This window comes from Macrobrachium rosenbergii, chromosome 5 (genome assembly GCF_040412425.1).
Source record: "Macrobrachium rosenbergii isolate ZJJX-2024 chromosome 5, ASM4041242v1, whole genome shotgun sequence".
Taxonomy (NCBI): Eukaryota; Metazoa; Arthropoda; class Malacostraca; order Decapoda; family Palaemonidae; genus Macrobrachium; species Macrobrachium rosenbergii.
In genome coordinates, this window is record NC_089745.1 from 38,167,764 (window position 1) to 38,189,271 (window position 21,508).

General features: G+C 34.8%; 1 protein-coding gene and 1 long non-coding RNA gene across 20 annotated transcripts in view; one reads left to right on the top strand and one right to left on the bottom strand.

Moving 5' to 3' along the window:
* LOC136838668 (GTP-binding protein GEM-like) overlaps positions 1–7,813 on the bottom strand; it is a 282,807-nt gene extending 274,994 nt beyond the window's left edge. For all 18 annotated transcript variants that reach the window (XM_067104023.1, XM_067104040.1, XM_067104036.1 and 15 more), the window contains exon 1: positions 7,535–7,813. The gene's annotated coding sequence lies outside the window, so the exon portion shown is untranslated. The remainder of the gene's footprint in view (positions 1–7,534) is intronic.
* LOC136838671 (uncharacterized) overlaps positions 1–21,508 on the top strand; it is a 526,494-nt gene that overhangs the window by 500,163 nt on the left and 4,823 nt on the right. For both annotated transcript variants that reach the window (XR_010853079.1, XR_010853080.1), the window contains 2 exons: positions 19,827–19,952; positions 20,132–20,241. This is a non-coding gene — a long non-coding RNA (uncharacterized lncRNA). The remainder of the gene's footprint in view (positions 1–19,826; positions 19,953–20,131; positions 20,242–21,508) is intronic.

Here is a 21,508-nt window from a genome sequence, read left to right on the forward strand (position 1 = left end):
CATCATCATCAAATAACCACCAAACAGCATCGGTATGATGAAGAAGACAGTAAATCCTCGAATGCTTTTACTTTGGAAATTAAAAGATCTGAATCTAGACCGTCCTGTTTTATTAAAGCCTAACACAAGTAGTATGAATATATATATATATATATATATATATATATATATATATATATATATATATATATATATATATATATATATATATATATATATATATATATACTGTGCATTTTAATGCATATTTCATTATACAAGTTTATAAATTGTTGTTGCATTCACAACACGTAAATTTAACTCTACACGTTTTCATTAATTTCTTAAGTTTCTTGAAGTCAGAGTCTTCTGCTCTTCCACAAAATAATAAGCTGAAATGGCTAAAATATTTTACTACTATCAAATAGGCTCACAATACCAAGGTTTCCGATGTCAAAAATAAAAAAAAAAAAATAGAAAAACTTAACTAAACTGGAAAGAGATTTTGAAATTCTCCTTATTTTACTCTTGTTGCTACATACACACACACACATATATATATATATATATACATACACACACACATATGAGTGTATTGCATTGTGTATGTGTACGAGCGCTCAAGTGTATGCGTGTGCGTACACTCAGTCACATGATCCAGCTATAATCCAGAAATATGTTTTGATGCATGAATATAGACACGAACCATAAAAACTTGAGGAAAAAATGAATCGATTGCAGACCAGTTTGCAACGTTCTATTTTCAACTCCATGAATCACACTGCAGTTGCATAAGTGATCATCCGTGGCTTAACTTCATTTGAAAGGTATTACGGACAAATCCTGCGTTTTTATTCACATTATGAGACCCTGGCATTTGTCAAAAGTCGTTCACCGATAAGTTTGATTTCATGAGTATTTTCTAAGTTTGATGATTAAGGTTTTAGGAGGTTCCCAAAAAACTTGGAATGCGATTCCAATTTGATTCCAGAATGATGAGCCCGAAGAACGTTCATCATTGTCATTATCATCCAAAACAACAAAAACAACGATAATAATAAGAATAATAATAAATGGTTGTTTTGACATTGGGCACTAGACCTAGTTTTTATGGGTTTGATAAGAAAATAGTGTAAGATTTTCTTTTGGTCTTTTTCTTTCTTTAAATCTTCAGCTGATAACCCTTATTATGGACAGGGTCAACCGACTGTACCCCATTAGGTTCCACAGGGAAATCAGCCTGCAAAGAGAGACAGTTTATAAGAAAAGGTGATAAATGAGAGAATAGAAAATAAGACCGATACGCCTGAAATTCAGGAGATGTCAGCAGCGGAAGAGAGCAGGAATGAATTTGCTCCTCGCTGAAATATTTAGAGATCAGAAGACTCCACAACTGCACTAGGCAAACTATTCCGCTTTTTAGTTGTAGCCAAGATAAAACTCCAAGCAAACTGAGTAGTATTAAAGAAAGGAGACTACTAAAGGCTAAGACTGGAAGGTAGCAGCTGAAGACAAGTTGGAAAGAATCAAGGAAGGTCATTTTATTCTTTTAAAAAATTATGTAGGTTTTGGTGAGCATGTGGAAGAAATATAAACAAAATTTAAATTCATTTTGAGGGAGAAGAGAATCCAACAGCGTGGCTAAATGAGGAGTGTATCGGGTACTCCAGTCACTGACCTTTTACGGAAAGTTTTCAGTCGCGAAAGGTTACTCCACCTAACTGAAAGTTTCAGTGAAAGAAAAACCTCCACTGTTACAGCTTCGTGAAACCCGGTGGAACGTTCGAAACAGGAGGCGCACTGTAAGCATTACTAAAGGGTGTTTGCAGCGTCCATTTGGACCTTAGTTGCTTCCTGTTCAACCTCTCTAACTAGTCCTTCCGGGTGCAACAGTGGGGTTTTCTCCCAGTTCCACCTTTAGATCCTTCTACTTCATCTCGTTTAGTTTCTGGATCTTTTTATCTTGTCCAACCACTCCAACTCTCTCTTGTCGCTGTCTTAAGTGCTGCATGGCCGGAAGTGCCCACCCAGTGCTTGGTTTCTTGACAGCCTAAACATGTCATAAATCGAATTGAATCGAAGCAAAACCAGAATAAAAAACAAAGGGGTTTTTGGACAGAAGTGATTCAAGAAGGGTTCAATCATCATATTTATCCGTGAGTGAAAGATTCTGTTGGTGTGACAATGTCCCGTGAGAAATCGATGAACTGGTCATTTAAAAACGATGTTGATTGTAAGTTTAAAGAAGTGATACAGATTTACGAAATTCAAGCTGTCAGACCAATCGATGGGGCACTTTCGGCCATTCAGCGCTTAAGACGGGGAAATGAAGGAGTTTGAGCAGTTGGACACCAAGATAAAGAGAACCGGAAAATAAAGAAAATGAAGAACAAAGGTCTAAAGGTGGATTGGGAGAAACCCCCGCATTTGCACTTGTAACAGTTAGAGGTGTTGGACAGCAAGACCGAGGAAGGTAAGAAGAACCGAAGGTAATGTAAAAGATTAAAAAGCAGATGCAGCTTGGAGCCAAAAAGACGCTGCAAAGACCTTTTAGTAATCCTTACAGTGCACCACGTGAGGTGCACTGGCTGCACTACCCATCTACGGGATATTCAAAGACGAGATACAAACTTAAGGTAAAGGTTAGAATCCTCGAGAAGTTGATAACAAAATTTCGACGTGGTTTGGTCTATACGAGAATATTTGGGGATTCAAACTGTGTAGGTGTTGAAAGACTTTTTGGGGGGCAGTAGAGTTTTGCACGTACACTTTTGTCGGTGGCTTTTCTTTAAAGAACACTCTCATGGGAACTTCAGTAATAATAACGATCATAATAATAATAATGATAACAATAATAATAATGACGGTGAGTTTATTGATAGCAAGAGATTATGGAAAGTTTCCCAGTAATAAATAATTGCAAATGAAAATTAACATTTTGCAGTATGGATAGACAAATTAGTCAGTGGCCATTTTTATAATTGAAATATCTGAAAGAATGTTTTAGATAATAACATCTGATTTCAACTGGTATTAAAACCACTATCGCCATAAGTAGACTCATATGTGGACTATTTGCACGTAGACACAAGCGTATTTTTATGTACGCATGCGTACTCGTACTCAGTTTATATTTATAAAGTGCGAGAAAGAGAATATACCGCAGAGAATCGTAGAAAAATGAAATTATAGTCAAATTTGATTTTGCAAGGCGGTCAATGCAATTTTTTTATTTGCAACATGAATGTATACTTTACAGGATGTATATAATGTATATCTATGTATGCATATATATATATATATATATATATATATATATATATATAATATATATATATATATATATGTGTTTATGTATACATTTTGCTTCTTAAATTTTAATACATATTTTTTAGCCATAAATATTTATATATATAAAAATGTAATGTATATATACAGTTAGAATATATATATAAATTATATATATATATATATATATATATATATATATATATATATATATACTATATATATATATATATATATATATATATATATATATATATTATATGTATATATATATATATATATATATAAATATATATATATATATATATATATATATATATATATATATATATATATATATATATACAGTATATATATAAATTTATATTTATATAGGTACAGCTAAGGCAAGAAAAGAATATTAATGCATTTGCATGCCGTCATAAATACATCATAATCACAGTCCTTATCCCTCCAACTTTCTTCTGCGTGCATAAAATTCTCACTCCTGACAAAGACACACGTATCTCATCTCTCTTCATCATCACCTTTCACCATCATCATCGTCACTATACCTCACAACGCAGCGATTACATCAGTGATTGTCTTTGTTGTCGTTTTCTTTTATTTCTCTTTTTTGTTACCCTCACGAATCTCCACTGATTCCCGCAGTGACAATATTGCAGCTGACGGTGGTGGGAGACCATTATTCTTCCACCTTTGGCGACGCGTCTAGAGAATTTCAGGCGTTTTTCTTCCTCCTCCTCCTCCTCCTCCTCCTCCTCCTCCTCCTCCTCCTCCTCCTCCTCCTCCTCCTCCTCCTCCTCCTCCTCCTCCTTCTTCTGAGTGTCTGTCTGAGATCTTGCCAGCGGGTTGGTCGGGGCTGTCATTCCGAATACTTACGTCTTTCTCTTTGCATCGTAATAATTTACTTGTATTTTTTCTACTTGTTTATTAATTTGTTACTTTACTTTATTTTTTATTTTTTTATAGGTGTTATCTTCTCTCTGTATTTCCCATTACCATCAGTTTCTTCTTTCTAATGAACGCCATAATATTCTTTGGAAGCTTGAAATTCAAGTCAGTGGCCCCTGTGGTGGGCTTGCTCCATATGAATAGGGTTCATCTTCTGAATAATAATAATAATAATAATAATAATAATAATAATAATAATAATAATAATAATAATAATAATAATAATATCATGCGATTGTTATGACGTTTGTAAAGTTTTTTCTCTGGTTACATGGTTAATAATAGTGAAGATGAAGATAGTGATTACCAAAATAAAAACAGATAATGGAAAAGAGTTATATCAAGAAAATCTAAAGGCAGACTGCACAGATATTAGCTCTAATTCTCTCTGGATGATTTGGGCTTTCAATTACAATTTCAATACCGAGGACAGCTGATCAGCCTAACACAATCATTTCTCTGTAACTGATATTTGAGTTGACCTTTATTTGAATTTGAGTCACGTAATATTATTGTATTTACAAAATATTATGCACGCTTTTCTCTTTTTTTTTTTTGTTTGCCCCTTCTGATTCTTTAAGTATATAATAGGTTGTATCTATGAGAAATATCGTTTGGAAAACAGTATTTTGGTAAATTAGAATTAAGTTGATGCCAAAGACATGACATGACAGCTGTCATTAACTTGAGTCGAATTTGCTCAGAACTTTTCAGATATTTTATTTGTGGGCGGATGAACTGACGAGCAAACCAGCTTCTAGGGAATTATTTAATGGTCAAAGTTACTGTGGTGTTAATAGCAGTGATACTGATGCTAGTAAGTCTGTGAATGGCAGTGAAAAGGCTTAGCAAAAAAGGAAAAATAAGATGTTCATATTTTGGTTGTCACTTTTCTCAAAATTTTTTTCATATCACACAGATATGGGTATCATAGAATAGATATAGAATGGTTTCATCTTCGTTTATTATTATTACGAGCTTGATGGCGCTCGCTATGCTGCGCTGGGACCCGGCACTGCCCTTATGTCTCCCCTACCCTCCCGATCCCCTACCTACCCCGCCCCCACCGAGGGCGGACAAACAGGTTTGCAGGAGGAGGGTGGATGTGTCATGGCTCCCCTGCCTACCCCGCCAGCACCTGGGACGGACAAACTTTATGGATTCACTTGGATTTTAGTATTATTATTATTATTATTATTATTATTATTATTATTATTATTATTATTATTAATTCATGGTAGCATGAGTCTCGAAATGGAGAAACAAACCTATAGTTATGTATGGGTACAAATATATTTAAAAATAAATCTAACCAGATTCCCGAAAGTCCTCTGTTTGGATATTTTTTAATATATTTGTACCCGTATATAACTGCGGATTTATTTCTTCATTATTATTATTATTATTATTATTATTATTATTATTATTATTATTATTATTATTATTATTATTATTATTATTATTCATAAGATAAACATCTACAGGGGCCAGTGACTTGGAATTCAAACTTCCAAAGAAAATGGTGTTCATTTGAAAAAAAAGGTTACAGAAGATACAAAGAAAAAAAGAGATCAATTATTAGAACAAATAAAGAAGAGCAAAGAAAAATAGACAGAAATATGAATAAATTAGTGAAATTCAAGAACTTTTTTTAGGGTAGTAACGCATTGCATCTTCGCTTGAACTTTTGAGGTTCTAATTACACAACATTCTCAAAATCCTCAGCGATGATAATGTTTCCGCAAAATGTGTGATTCTTTAACTATGTCCCTTTTAAATGCTGTGGTACATTAAAAACGCGCACCTTTAAATAAGCATTTTTTTTTTCCATCAAGACCTCGCCAGCAGATTCCATTCTCAATAAACCAGCTGTGGTAGTGATCATTTGCAACCAGAGGCTGGGATTATACTCAATGTTTGCAGTTGCTTTTGCAATTTTCCTGCCGTTTTTGGGTCAATGATTAATCCTGGGACATTAGGGGATGAACTGAGGCTTTCATGAATAGATTTTATTTTGTATTTTTTTTATTTTCGATTACCCATTCGAGTGCACGTTTGCCTGAATAGTATGCAGTCGACTCCCCAACAATTTTTGTTCTTTGTTTCTAATTTTGTCGTCATTTTCTGTTTTCTTTTCTTTCTAAGTTTTATTTAAGCTTTATTCTCAGGTCCTGGTTATCCTATTAAATACTATAAGTATGTCATTATATCGCCATCCAACGAAAAAATCAGATGTTATCCAATTCCTTGCTCCCCAATCGGTAAACATCCAATCTTTTTTCCAAACAGAGAGATAACAGGACTCGTAAATAGGAAACATTAGTTTAGTGTCCAAATATAAATATGATTATTTGAGTGACTAATCGAAGATGAGCCTCCCTAGTTCACGTACTAAATGATAGGAGAATGTGTGCTCTTCGGATCTTAAAAAGGAGGAATGATGATCCTAGTGTACGTTTCGGTAAATTATCCCTTGTTGAAAATTCCACTGAATCAAATGTTTTCGTCATAAGACGAACTTTATTTGATTATCAACCCCAGGACACATTTGTTAAAAGTTAACAGTGACTTAAAAATCATATTGAAATTTAAAAAAAACTTGTATAAGTAATAAAGTTTAGTGAATTGTGAACAAGACCACTCTCCAATCAAGTGTGTTTAGCGTAGGCAAATGAAAATGAGATACTCATTATTTAAAAAAAAAATTAATTTCACTTCGAATGGCCATCGTTCATCAAGCGTGTAATGAAATACAAAAAAAATCATTCTTGCTTTGCAATCATTTACGAGAAAGCATTTTTTGCTCCCTATCCAGTTGCAACACTAAGCACCATTTTCTCTCTATGAATTCATCAGGCTTGAAATTAACCGTAAAAAGGATAGCTGTTTTACTAATGTGTGTGTTTGAAAAGCAAATCAGAGCGTGCCGTGTTTAATGAATGTCTCCTGATTGGTAGAATTACGAGAGAGGATAGCTCTATTTTCATAAGTGAGTGATATTACTTTTTTATTAGTTCATTCAAAACGTTTAATTAGGTCGTTGTAATATAAACTTCGTTGAAAATAGATTAGTGATTCTTTAGTTTCAGCTTCAGATAAAATCAGTTAATTTGCTTAGTTCCTTATCAGTAGGGCAATTGCATCCACTATGGAGTTGAATAGTAAATTGCACCCAGTCTCTCTCTCTCTCTCTCTCTCTCTCTCTCTCTCTCTCTCTCTCTCTCTCTCTCTCTCTCTCTCTATGTCATTGCCACAAATAACAGTGACAACAACCTTCTTTGTTCGAGCAAAACTTGGTTGTACAGTATCTTACCGGGTCTGAAGAGCAGGTGATTGTCAAACGCACACATAAACACACGACACGGGTTTTAAATTCAAAGTTTTAATTAAAAATCTAAAAAAACAAAGTTCAGGAACTTCCGCCAAGTTTTCCTGTAGTTTGACCACGAAGTTTTCCGCCGTCACTTTTACGGCAGTTCGTCTGTCTTAAAACTTAAAGCGACAAGCGTCCAAATGAGACGGAGAGAGGCCAGCCTATATATATATAAAAGTCCGGCTGGAGCGCGCGAGCAGCGTACGTCCAGCGCGCCGGCTAAACACACACTGGAGCCTTCACGTGTGATGGTGGCCGGTTCACTCTCACACCTGCCCTCTGCCATCAGTGCCAGATACTGCTGCAACTTTCGTCAGTTTTATTTCACATCCCTTTGCTAATGGATTTCTGAATAATAGAGGAAGTTTCTCGACGGAAGTGTCATTCCTCGGCATTTTAATCCTTTGGTTCTCTGGCAACTGGTGACTAAGTGAAACTTGGGTTGGTTAACCCGTAGAGAGTTTATCCATAATTCCTCTTCAGTATCTTGTTTATTTCGTAATCGTCATCCTTACAGTCAATATTTTCGAAAACATTCGTTTTTTCTCCAAAGTAAATCAGTCTGGGGGTTTGACTGGATTTCAAGGTACACTGCAAACCAATGATGAAGTCTGAGCGCATTTTTTTCGTAAATAAACCTTTTATCTCCCCATAAAAACATATATTTTTATAATTATCATTCTAAAAACTTCTGGTAAGTAACTTAACATTTATTGTTTTCTAGTTGCTAAGTGAAGACATAAAGAGATATTAGACTGAGAATAATATTATATATATATATATATATATATATATATATATATATATATATATATATATATATATATATATATATATATATATATATATATATATATATATATATATATGTGTGTGTGTGTGCGTTTGTGGGTATGTAAGCTGTGCACCTGTATACGTATGCGTGTGTCCCTCTGTCTTTTTTCACATCTAAGAGCTGACATACAATGAAACTGGTCATACATTTGCTTTATCATAAATGCCCCGTCATTATGTTTATGGAATATGCAATCATCCGCAGTCCAATTGTAACATCTCGTACAAATGATGAAATTCATATTGAAAAATCAGGATTATGTAAATGTCCAGTGACATTTCTGGGAAACTAAGATATGCCTTGAGAGATAAATACTGAGACAGTCCGCAAAAAAATGCCATTGTTGCTATCAGTCATATCTGTTTTCCAAATGTTTGTGTCGATATTTACTAAAACATCAAAACTTAAGTTGTCATATTTTGTTTTTCCTGCTGCTTAATGCATACATGCTAAATAATGTGATGTTTTATTTTTCTAATAATAAAAGTACAGTTTTGGCAATTTTGATGCGTTTTAGATTGGAAAATTGATTTCTTATAGATAAGATAACTCAGAAATGAAACGAAGCTGACGCCTATAAGTAACATATCCTCTGACTGTAGGTGACAGGGTCCTTAACTTGAGATGAATTTCAGTCCTGCAGGTGGCATGAGTTTTAAATGAAGAGATGTTGCACATTTACAAGTAGCGTGGCTTTTAATTGTATAGATTTTTAAAATCTTTAGATGAAAAGGTTTGTAACACAAAATTTATATTGTCCTAAGTAAACATTTAAAAGCCGTTCTGAAACTGAATATTAACCAGTGAGGAGAGTCGCATACGAAGCTGATTGGCTGGTTGGTTCAGATTAAACTGGCTCTATACAAGGACACGCACAATGTCTTAGGTGTTGAAGGGGGCTAAGGGATCTGGTATAGCCCTCTGGACTCAGTTGAGCTGAGTCTTCGTAGCTTCCTTTTCAACTTGATCAGTACAAGACAAGAATGAGACATGTGAGAGAAAATATATCTCGTAATGGGAAGGAAGAAGAGGAATTAACGAAACAAAATAGAACATGGAATGAATTTAATTATTTTCACATAATCTGGAAACGAAGTAAATGTAAAAAATAATCAATCATTGAAATCTGAGATAGTTTTTAAAAAATACCTCCCTCTTAATTACAATTATGAGCTGCCTTGTTTTTGTGAATTGCACAAAATGTAAAAATATATATATATATATATATATATATATATATATATATATATATATATATATATATATATATATATATATATATATATATATATATATATATATATATATATATATATATATATATATATATATATATTACTCTGTGTAGATGAGAGAGACTTACCCTCCATGTGTACTGACGAATCTGTGTATGGATTTGAGACGAAAACTGAAAAGAAATCTCTTTGGGGAACCAAATAAAAGAAATATTGTAAAACACTGAGAAAATGGGCTTAAAGTAAACGAACCAAGTAGAGATCTCTTCCTACTCTTTCGTTGTCATTAGCGACCCTACTTCAAACAGTGTCTTTGAAAATTACCTCCGTCTTTAGATACCTGTTTGAAATGTTGGGACCAGACGATGCTAACGGGAGACGATATAAACGAAGTCAATTAAGAATCTAAATCTAGTTATGGTTTACTTTTCATTTACATCCGAATAAAGCCAGTTTTTTCGTTTGCATAAGTCTGTGTGTGCGTATTTTAAATCCCAGAAGAGGTCTTTCCTTCGTCGCAATCGATTTTGTTAGTGCTTTCCTTTTAGGAAAAATAAGACCTCAAACCTCGGAAGTAAAAACTCTGCGATACTGAAAAGTGATGTAAACATTTTTAGGCCAATTTTAGAAAGGATTTTCCTTCGTGTAAATTTTCAGTTGTTCATGCATGTTCTAGAAATCTTTTCTCATACTCGAGATACTACAAACATTATCTAATATAGAGTAGTGAATTCAACGTATTGAAGTCAGCTTAGCGAATTTAACCCTCACAACTGGCCTTCCTCATACTCGACACTTCGTCTCTCTCTCTCTCTCTCTCTCTCTCTCTCTCTCTCTCTCTCTCTCTCTCTCTCTCTCTCTCTCTCTCTCTCTCTCTCAAACTTCGTATAATATCACACACGCGTACACACATACATATATGTGTGTGTGTGTCTGCGCGCGCGATTTAATGGCCACAATGACCTCTTTACTTCTCGACTGCCTCGCACTTTTAGTTTTCTGTAAAAGAAAACTGTTGTTCCGGCTTTGTCTGCCCGTCCGCGCTTTTTCTGTCCGCCCTCAGATCTTAAAAACTGCTGAGGCTAGAGGGCTGCCAATTGGTACGTACTGTATGTTGATCATCCACCCTCCAGTCATCGAACATACCAAATTGCAGCCCTCTAGCCTCAGTAGTTTTTATTTAATTTAAAGCTAAGGTTAGCCATAATTGTGGGTCTGACAACTATATAGGATAGGCCACCACCGGGTCGTGGTTGAATTTTCATTGGCCGGGCTCATACAGCATTATACGGAGACCACCGAAAGATAGATCTATTTTCTGTGGCCTTAATTATACGTGTACAGAAAACTCGATTTCTTCGGCGCATTTTTTTATTTTTTTGGGGCGGGGGAATCCATTGAAATTCAAAACTATTGTTTATGATTGCCAATACTTTAGAGAAAGAAATGCTTATCGCATTTAACATACAAAATTTTTGTTTACTGTTAAATCACGCAATGAAAATCATAAACAGATTAAAATCTAAGTTCAGTCCGATAAAAAAAATTCTTATTATCATGAATAAATCTCCCGATAATACTAAAGGATGAGTTACTCAAATCACTGTAAGTCACGTGACAGTTTTTATACTGGTCAGACTGTGAAATCATTGGAACAGAGAATAGAAGAGCATAAAAAAATTTAGAAAATATGCACAGGAGAACTGGCACTTTCGCTCATGTTAGGAAAGACAATTATGCCAAAAATTTTACAGGTGCATAAAAGACAGTTTATTGCAAAAATATACTATTAAAACTCTTATTGAATCCGGTTTTATAAAAGAAAGCTCCTTTAAGAATGTCAGTATCAGACAAGGAATGTATAAACTCGATCCATGTATTTAAAAGAAATATGTAAAATGTATAGATTTCAAGGAAGGTGGTTTACCTGGGCCCTAACAGAAAGGTGTGGTCTAACAAGCGTCGAAAAACAAGATTGGCAAATGGACCACTGGCTTCATACGCTAATGAGTATGCTGTTTCTCCTTATTCTTATTAATACAGTGTAAATTTCTACCAGTACAGATCGGTCCTCATGAGGATGTCACAAAAACCTGTAGTCGAAACCGGTCAGGATTTATACTTTATTTATTTTTCCCTGTGGTGCTATGACAGTTATAAATATATCATGTTTTTCGGTGATCTTAAGCATCCATGATTTTTTTTAGAACACGCATTCAGTACCATATATTTTCTTTCATCATTTCCTAACATTTTCCCGTCAAGTAAGTCTTAAATCTCAAGCAGGGCCGATATATAAATCCTCCCTTCAAATCCGAGAGGTCCCAGCATCTCAGAAGATTAACCCAGTCCAAGCTTGAAAACCTTATCCTCTGAATTCCGGTGGCTTTCAACTTGATTGGTATTTTTGAAAGGTAGGGAGTTTAATCCCACGTTAATCCCCAACGTAAATACTCCTCATTTATCGAGATTCTTTTTTCTCCTTGTAAGACCTTCAAGTTCACACTATAACTTAGAAAGTACAATAGATGACAGATATAGGCTAAACCACTACCTGTCCGTAAATTTATCTGTGGAGATAGGATATAATCAATTGGTTACGTGTTCTTTCGTTAAAATGGATCACGGATTCTTTCCATATTATTTGTCTCGTGTTATCTGCGTTATGGAATTGTTTTAATTCAGTTTTTGGTGCTGTCATAAACCCATAAAGTGCCAAATAAAGTACCGAGAGTCTGTTAATAAAAAGAGTAACGTGAAGGGGAGTGCCGATGGCCTAGTTTCAAGAAATTTTAGAAAATGAGTTATTGATATTTTAGAAAAGTTAAATGTCTAGATAAGCACACCCTAAAGTATCATTGCTTAATTTTTTAAGATATATTTGTAGAAAATTCTATTCCGCTTTCACTGAGAGACATGTTATCGTAAAACTTAGTATGATTTAATCCCTCTCATTTAGACATTGGTAATTTTACTATAGGCACCCTTGCGTGCGGACGAAAATGAAGAAAATGGTGATATCACATAAATAGGGTAACTAAAGAAAAATTGCAACTTCCAGCTAAATGTGGTCATTAGAAGTTTTGCAAGGCTTTGTCGCTCACGAGAATCGAATATCAAATTCACTTTACCTTCGTTAGAGCTTAATATTAATGTTAATTATATATCATGGTATACCTCTTATATAACAAAGAACTTTCACTAAAAAGTTTTTTTTAAATCATCTCTGATTATCACAGTTTTGCAATTATTACACAAAAGCAATGATTTTTTGACGTTTTCTCAGAATTTGTAACTTAATAATAGTAAAAACTCTTGTTACAGAGACGAATATACGAAATTAGATTAAATTTATAGGGTTTTTAGTATAATTATTGGAAGGAAATTTGTTGTTAGGAAAAATATCTTGGCCTCAAACTTCTTTTTAAGTAATTATGAACATTGGTAAAAAAAATTTTCACGTATGTTACATAAACTTGGAAGCAAATTCGTTCAGCCATAAGGTCATAGATTCAAAATGGGGCCTTATGGCGTCAGATTGTCCCTAGAATAAATATATAAACTAAAAGAAAACATAGGTCTAGAACCAACCAAACGCCTCATAGTGTGGATATCGAGTTAGCAAGACCACCAGCCAAAAAACTGAGATACATTTTAAGCTATAAACATTGGTAACAGACACTGACTGTTTAATGCTTTAATGATAGATAAAACCAGGTTCTATAAAAAAAATATTATCCAAAATAATCTTATCCTTGATAAGCATTTGTGCTTGATATAATGATTCCGCCATGTTTGAAAATTCAGCAAAACCATTTTTTACGAAGAATGACCAAATTCGTAAGCAGTATGGCTTTTCGAAATTCTGAAAAGATTAGTCAATTTCCAGCCCATTTTACTTATACATTTTTATTCTCGAACGTTTATAAAACAGCATTCAAATCTTTATACTAAACTAACATGAATTTATTTCAATTTCCTTTTTATTAAAAGATTAGCGTTGCCGGAAAGAGAACATTATTAAGGTGGATTATATCCACAGACTATTAAATTTGTATATGGAGAGAGCGGGCTTTGTTATAGACCTTATTATTTTCGATTACAATATTACAAGTGCACACGCATGTACACATTCATATATATATATATATATATATATATATATATATATATATATATATATATATATATATATATATATATATATATATATATATATATATATGTATATGTATATATATATATATATATATATATATATATATATATATATATATATATATATATATATATATATATATATATATATTATATATATATATATATATATATACACATATACATACATATCACATCACCACAGGTGAAAAAATAAAAGATGGCTTATGTCCTGACCAGTTTTAGCTTTATTTCCAAGCCACTGACGAAGGACTGATATACAGTGGTATGGATCACAATATAAAAACTAAGGAGACAGTACAAACATACCTTACAACACAAAAAAATTTGCTCGTACTACCATATAATAATATGAAAGATATACACCGTCTTCTTAAGAATTCTGGAGTTAGTATCGCATTTCATGACAATAAAACAATGAAACATGAACTTAGAAAGAACTCTAATGGGCGTGTATATAAAATTCAGTGTAAATCTTGTGACAACTTTTATTTTGGACAAACCGGTAAAACACTGGAAAAGAGAATAGAACAGCATAAAAAATGTGTGAGATATGCACGGCTGAATAGTGGAATTTTTGTTCATGTCAGTGAGAACAGTCATAATATCAAATGGGAAGAGAAAAAAATAGCACATTCTAACAATGCACTGGAAAGGAATATCAATGAATCTAGTTTTATAAAAGAAATTTATTCCCATAATATGAATATCAGTCAAGGCATGTATAATCTTGATCCTGTTATTGCAAAATTGCTTGTTGTAATACCCAAGACCGGGATTCAATCCCACAGATGGCCAAGGTATGGAGATTATGCCTCTAGCCCTATGTCCATTATGTCCCTGTTAACCTCAGCAGAGATTTATGTACTCGTTAGCTAGGTGACTGTTGTGGGTTGCAGACAAATTAGCGAAGGGCATTGCATTGGGCTAGCAGCCTTATCCCATACTGATGTTTTGTATGATTGTAAATCGTGAGGGTGCTATTGTTTTTTTCCCACAAGCATCCCACAGCAAAGAAAAGCGTGACTGCAATTGGTCTTATGAAGAAATGCTAATTCATGGCATATTTTCCCCACCAAGAGGTCCACAACTCTAACATACACTCTTTTACCCTGAGGTACATAAGTACCCCTGACCACTGGCATTTTTTCTAGCAAGAACATCCAGGTTGTACCACTTACTATTTTCCTTCGAGGGGGTGGGTGGAGAAGTTAGCAGCCTTCCGGTTCTCAGATAGTTCTTTAGAATGGAATGTAATATATAATTTAAGTAGATGGCCACGCGCTGGGACCTATGAGGTCATTCAGTGCTAAAAAGAAAATTTTGAAAGGTTTCAAAAGTGTAACAGGAGGAAAACTTCGCAGTTACACTTTGAAACAGTTGTTAGAAGAGGGTGGGTAGCAAGATGGAAGAAGCTATATGAAAGGAGGTACAGTACAAGGAATGAAAGGGGTTGCAGCTAGGGGCCGAAGGGACTCTGCACAGAACCTTTAGTAGTGCCTACAGTGAACTGCGTGAGGTATGCGGACGGCATTACCTCCCTTCGGGGGCTAGCCTTTTTGGGTGAGGTTGTTAGTCCCACGCACAACCCCAGCCTCACGGAAGCTCTGACATCTCTTGATAGTCTCTTAAAATACTAACCAGACCAAGTGCTGCTTAATCCGTTGATCGTAAGCCTATGTATATGCATTAAAACTTTACTTTGTCTTATTTTTCATTGCTTTATTAAAAATTCGTGCACTAATTTAATGAAATCTGTGAATTGTAAATTGTTAAACATTCTTGGTTTGCCTTTCCAGTAATTCGTCTGTTTTGTTTGTGTTGCCAAAACTTTCAAAACAAAAATCTCAACAGATACCCACATTTTTAGTAAAACATGATATTGGTGAGAGTAGAATTAGTAAAAAGAAAAATTTTATTAAATGATTATTATTGCCTTATCTGTATTAAATTTTGTAAGGGTATTTGAAGCGATAAAGTCACTAGTCCTTTTTGTGAAAACTGCCGTCTGACACAACATAGCAGACGAATTTCTTGGAGAAAAACAGTCCTAAAATAAAGATACGACAATGAGATAAAACGGTTAAAAGATAAGAATATAAATTTTGCATCGGAACATCGCGAATTTTATATACTTCAGCTTTAATCTCTCTTACCTTCAGTTATTTTAGCCCTTAAATTATCTTCTGTCGAAAGCGTCCAGGTTACGAAGTTTCAAAACGTGTGCAGTCATTCCAACTAATTTCCTAATTTAAACTAATTTCCGTAACTCCCACCGAGTGACTTTCTTGGCTGATGTGCTATTCTTTATTTCATATACAATACTCTATAAGAAACAGATAGAATTTTGTAACAACATTCGAAAAATCAGAGACTATATATTATGTCCCTGCTGTAAGTTACCAGTTACTCATTTATTATAGTTTTACGTGAAGCTTTTTAATTGTCAAGTTCTGGCTCACTCGTATGCTGATCGAATCATTGAAACGCATTTTTAGAAATAGTCATTCCCATTCAATAAAAGTTTACTTCTTTTTCTGGGTGATTATTAACTCTATCTGTATTTACTCTTTAGTTCTGTTTTCCCCTCTGAATGCTGCCTGCATCTTGTTTTACAAGACAACTTACTAAAACTCCCCAAAAATGTCTGTGTTTTCTGTAAATCTGACTTTTTTAGAGATAAGTATTTATCAATAACAGTTTTGATCAAACCCAGTTCCTCTTCGTTGTCTATACAACGATTTTTTAAATATTACTTTGTGTTTATTTTCCATTCTTTCGTCAACTGCTACAATTCGTCTGACTGTTTTTGATTACCAAACAAGTGTAGCAAAATACCTTAAAGTTATTTCGTTTCTAAGTGAAAGAAAGCTTTACCAATACTTAACTGTACTAGATAATAATATTTCTTATCTTCTTTTTACATTGTGTTTGCTATGTTATCACAGACATTTCTTTAATTCTAAATTGTAGACAATAGTTATTTATCGTAAAATCCCTGGATTTCGATAGTTGCTGGTTAATGTTTTTATTTCGGTTTAATTTAATAATGTTTGCAATAGTAATGAACAACCTTTTGAATCGAGAAAAACAAGAAATTATTTATAATGTATATTTGATATCACTTTTAGCTAATTTCTCATATCTTACAATAAATCGCATGCTACATCTTCGTTGTAAGCGAAGACAAGTTGCCAGTTACTAATTGTTTTTCTACTTTTTAGTTACTCTAATTGTCAGTAGCGGCGTTTATCCAGAATTGCTTGAAGGATGAGCCTAAAATCAAATACGAAAATGTTATGAAAACGTTAAATGAATTGAACAACTTAAATATTCAAGCTTTGAATATAAATTTGCAGTTTAATGTCTTTGAAATGAGACGTATCATAGATATAATTATAGTCCATCCTTCAAGTGACAATATCCGTGCTTAAATTTGTTTAGCTTCGTTGTTCGTTCCCCTCTGGAGGACACCGGCTGACACCCAATCAGATTCCGGGTTGTGTATCTCTTGTTTCCACGTCTTATTTGGTTGTTTTTAGAGTCCTGTTGCTTGTTTTGTAACAGATAAACGTTTGAATATGTACTGTTGCTTGTTTTGTAACAGATAAACGTTTGAATATGTACTGAATCTAGACACTTGAGGTAATTATGAGTTCGATAGACATATGTCTTATTTGCACGTAAATAAACAAGCCAGCCATATAAAGGAGAATCTCTACTCAACCGGCTTGTGGTGAGTGGCTCCAGCGGCCAGCCCTCCTCCCAGTCCCACGGTCCCCCCCAACCAGGAACCTCGCTTCTCGCAGGCTCAAGCTCAAGCGAAGAATGGCCTGCAGATTAGTCATCTGGTTTTGCTTTCATACAGTCATAAGTAATCGTTTTGACTTTATTAGGAGTTATATCAAGCCAATGATTGATTTAGTGCCTGGGCGTACTAAATGCAGACTTGAAACCTGTGTATGTTACTGTACCAATCCCTCAGAACAATGGCTGCCGTTAGAATAGCATAACACAGGAACCTTAGGACAACCGGAGACAAAGAAGAGTAACAGTGCACAGACCAAACTATGGACATAGTGGTGAAATCTAATAACGAACGTCTGAAGTGCAAATGGGTCGAGCTGCTTATTCCGAGTTACTAATGCTGTAAGTGGAGGACTTAGGCCATGATATTAATGTACAAGACCATTGAGGCTAGGCTGGGCCTAACATCGTGGACAGCGAAAGAAGGAAATATTCATTTAAACACAAATAAGAAGCAACCATTTGTGTAATAAAGGTAGGTTCTTAATTTGCCTAACTTCAGCATTAGCTAGTACAGGAAGCTGGGTTTGTTACATCAATACCCATTCTCAGTAGTGGAATTTTTGCTTTGTTCTTGTGATTAATACAAATAACGTACCATAATCTGTTACAAATTTAGTACTACCTAGATATTGGCCAATGAATATTGCTATCCACTCGAACTATTTCAAGGTATTTGTGTTCAGACATTCATGGAAGTGGGGTTCCCAATCGGATTTTTTGTGCCCCAGTGCACTCTGAGTAAGGATGGTTATTATATTTTGAGTCTTTTGCTGTTTTCATTTGAAAATATTGGTACATGGACTATACTGAAACTTTGTTCTTTAGTTCCAATTTTCACTAAATAATTGGGATTTGGTGGAGCAAAACACACTGTGTAAAATAGCAAGATGTACTTAACCTAACCTTGGGCGCTAGTTCCTTGCCTGTCACCCCCCCCACCCCCACCTAACCTAACCTAACTTAGAGCTGAGACCCATTATGACCAGACCTAACCTAGGGTGCTGGGTTCTTACCTGACCAGGGGCCTTTATCCCCTGATCACCCCACCCCATTAATATAACATAGGTCACCTGTTGTGTGGTGTCACTTTAAAAACGCTTAGTAAACTTCGCTTTAATCAGGTAATTAAGGGGCTGGTGACCTAGGTCATGTTAGGTTAGGTGAAAAGGATGTGCATCATAAATGTTTCTTATAAACATTTAATTTTTTATAATCAAATTGTGGCTGAAAATCATGTTAAGCATGACTCAAGACCACATAGAATAAGGGTTAAGCATTCCCATTTGACACAGGAACAAATTTAATTAGCTATTGAGGCATCCAGAGCAGACTAGTTGTCACCCTCAGTTATTGGTAAAGAACATGGGTTGCCTAGAAAGACTGACAGATAGGCTGCAAGGCACAAAGAGGGAGAGGATTGCAATCAAACAGGCAGAAATGGTACATACTTCAGCAAAAAACTGTGTAGCTATCTAAGTTCTATGGGTGGTAAAGGATTTCCTTTGTCAGCGAATTTGTTATGCATGCCTAGTGTATTGATGAGCTAAGTGGGAGAAAGGTTTTTGAGCCATCTGGCCCCTGTGAAAGTTAGTGGAGGGGATTTAGAATGAAATATACAGAGACTACAGAGTTAAGACAACCTGACTAGACAGAGAGAGGAATAGCTACTGCCGCAACAGTTAACATTCTGAGAGTATTTTCAGCTTTGAAGGCAGCAACTTGAAAGGTTAAACGTATCATTCCAAAGGTAGTCTTACGAAGTCGAATGGAAAATGCCCACATATGTGATATCGCCTCCTCTGACCACTTTGGTATTAGTTGCTGTGTTAGTGGCTGGGAATGCTATTCCCAGGAGGCAGTTACGCAAGAGATGGACCAGATGGTGCATTGCATGGGAAACAGGATTGGAGTGTTACTAACTCTTGATACTTGATACACTTTAGGAAACAACTAAAAACACAGAAAATTTAATGAATTTAAGTAAATCCTTTCAACTTTGTAAGCTTTTCAGTCGGAATTAAGATACAAAAATCTACAGTAATTGTTAGTTACTTGTAACACTGTTTTATGATGAGAGGGTGTGTATTTTTTACCATTTTGTTGGTTAATCTTGAAAAGTCTCAGAATGTATGCATTGTATATGTTTTTAAAATAGTAATTATTGTACTTGCAGTAAATCTTGTGGAAGACAGTTGGGTACACAATTTTTAACCGCAAGATGATGGCCTGAAACCTGGCAGATCCTACGATTGCATCTAGTTGGCCTGGGAGTCCTACAGACATGCTGATACTTAAAACAGTTAGTATCATCTACGGTTTTATACTTTCCTAAAAATTAAGAGAGTTAATATAACTATAATATACAAGGATAGTTGACATGAGTATCATTGTGGAAACTAGAAATGGCACTTACTCTAAATTTCATTCTGATTGCGAAATAATGATCTGAATGACAAAGTTCCTTTCCTTTTTCAACAGATGGTGGAACAAACTGGGAGTCCTTTCATTTCTACTCCGCATTGGGATTGAACTTCCTGAAGATAGTTAATAACTACAGGAAGAATCCAAGTTATGCAGCTGAATATTTGGTAAGCAGTATTTGTAATTAGGAATGAAGTAACCCCATGAAATGTGTTGAAGGGTTATTATGCTTTGTTTAGGTGATACCCCTTAGGGGTTAGGCATGGATGGTGACTTAGGCTGTATCTTGTCCCTATGAGATTATGTGGTATGCTGCAATAGTTACCTTGCATTTAAAATCCAATCCTTCAAGTAATCCTTAGGGTAGATGGGACTGACTCTTCAGGCCAAACTACTTGGGATTATCACTTTCGTTTCTGGTCTTTGATTTCCTTCCAGACTGTCATTATCTTGTGTAGTTCAGTTTTCTGAACTTCTTGAAAGGTGTATGTTTTATAATTCAGCAGTTAAGATTGAGAAATATGATTCATTGATCCTATCTAGGATACTGCAGTAAACAGTGCTGTTGAGGTTACAATATTAAAAAACATTTCATCATGAACTTCTTGAAAGGTGTATGTTTTATAATCACATCAGCAGGTAAGATTGCAGACAGTCTTATATAATGAGATTATAACATTGATCCTATCTAGAGATACTGCAGCAAACCCCAGTGCTGTGCAGTGGTAGGTTTTGATCTTACAAAATTACGCTACCTGCTATTTACACATTTGTTATATATGTTATATTTTAGGATTTTTGGGTATAGTACAGTACATGAGTGATTTCTTGAGTGTTGCAATATAGGGAGGTTCAGGCCAGAATATTTCGTGGCACTTGTTGAATGAAGTTATAAATTTACTTATAACTGATTACTTGCTTAGAGAATTTAGTAAGTATCCCTTAGTTTAACCAGACCACTGAGCTGATCAGCAGCCCTCCTAGGGCTGGCCCGAAGGATTAGATTTATTTTACGTGGCTAAGAACCAATTGGTTACCCAGCAACGGGACCTGCTGCTTATTGTGGAATCCGAACCACATTATAACGAGAAATGAATTTCCATCACCAGAAATAAATTCCTCCAATTCTTCATTGGCCGGTCAAAGAGTCGAACGCGGGCCCAGCAGAGTGCTAGCTGAGAACGATACCCATCCGTCCAATGAGGAACTTGGAGAATTCAATGCATGGTTAGTGAGGGTTTTCTATAAAAATTTTGCAATGGAGGCTCTTCCAGGTTAATTTGACTTTTTTATTGTACTGATATTTCAGACCCAGCAGAGAAGTATCTTGCTTGTGAGGTGAGAAGTAACATGATTAAAATAAATATGGGTTTTGTAGTGTGTTGTCTGCATGTTGTCAGAGTCACAATTTAGGATAGGTTTCCAAGTAGTTTT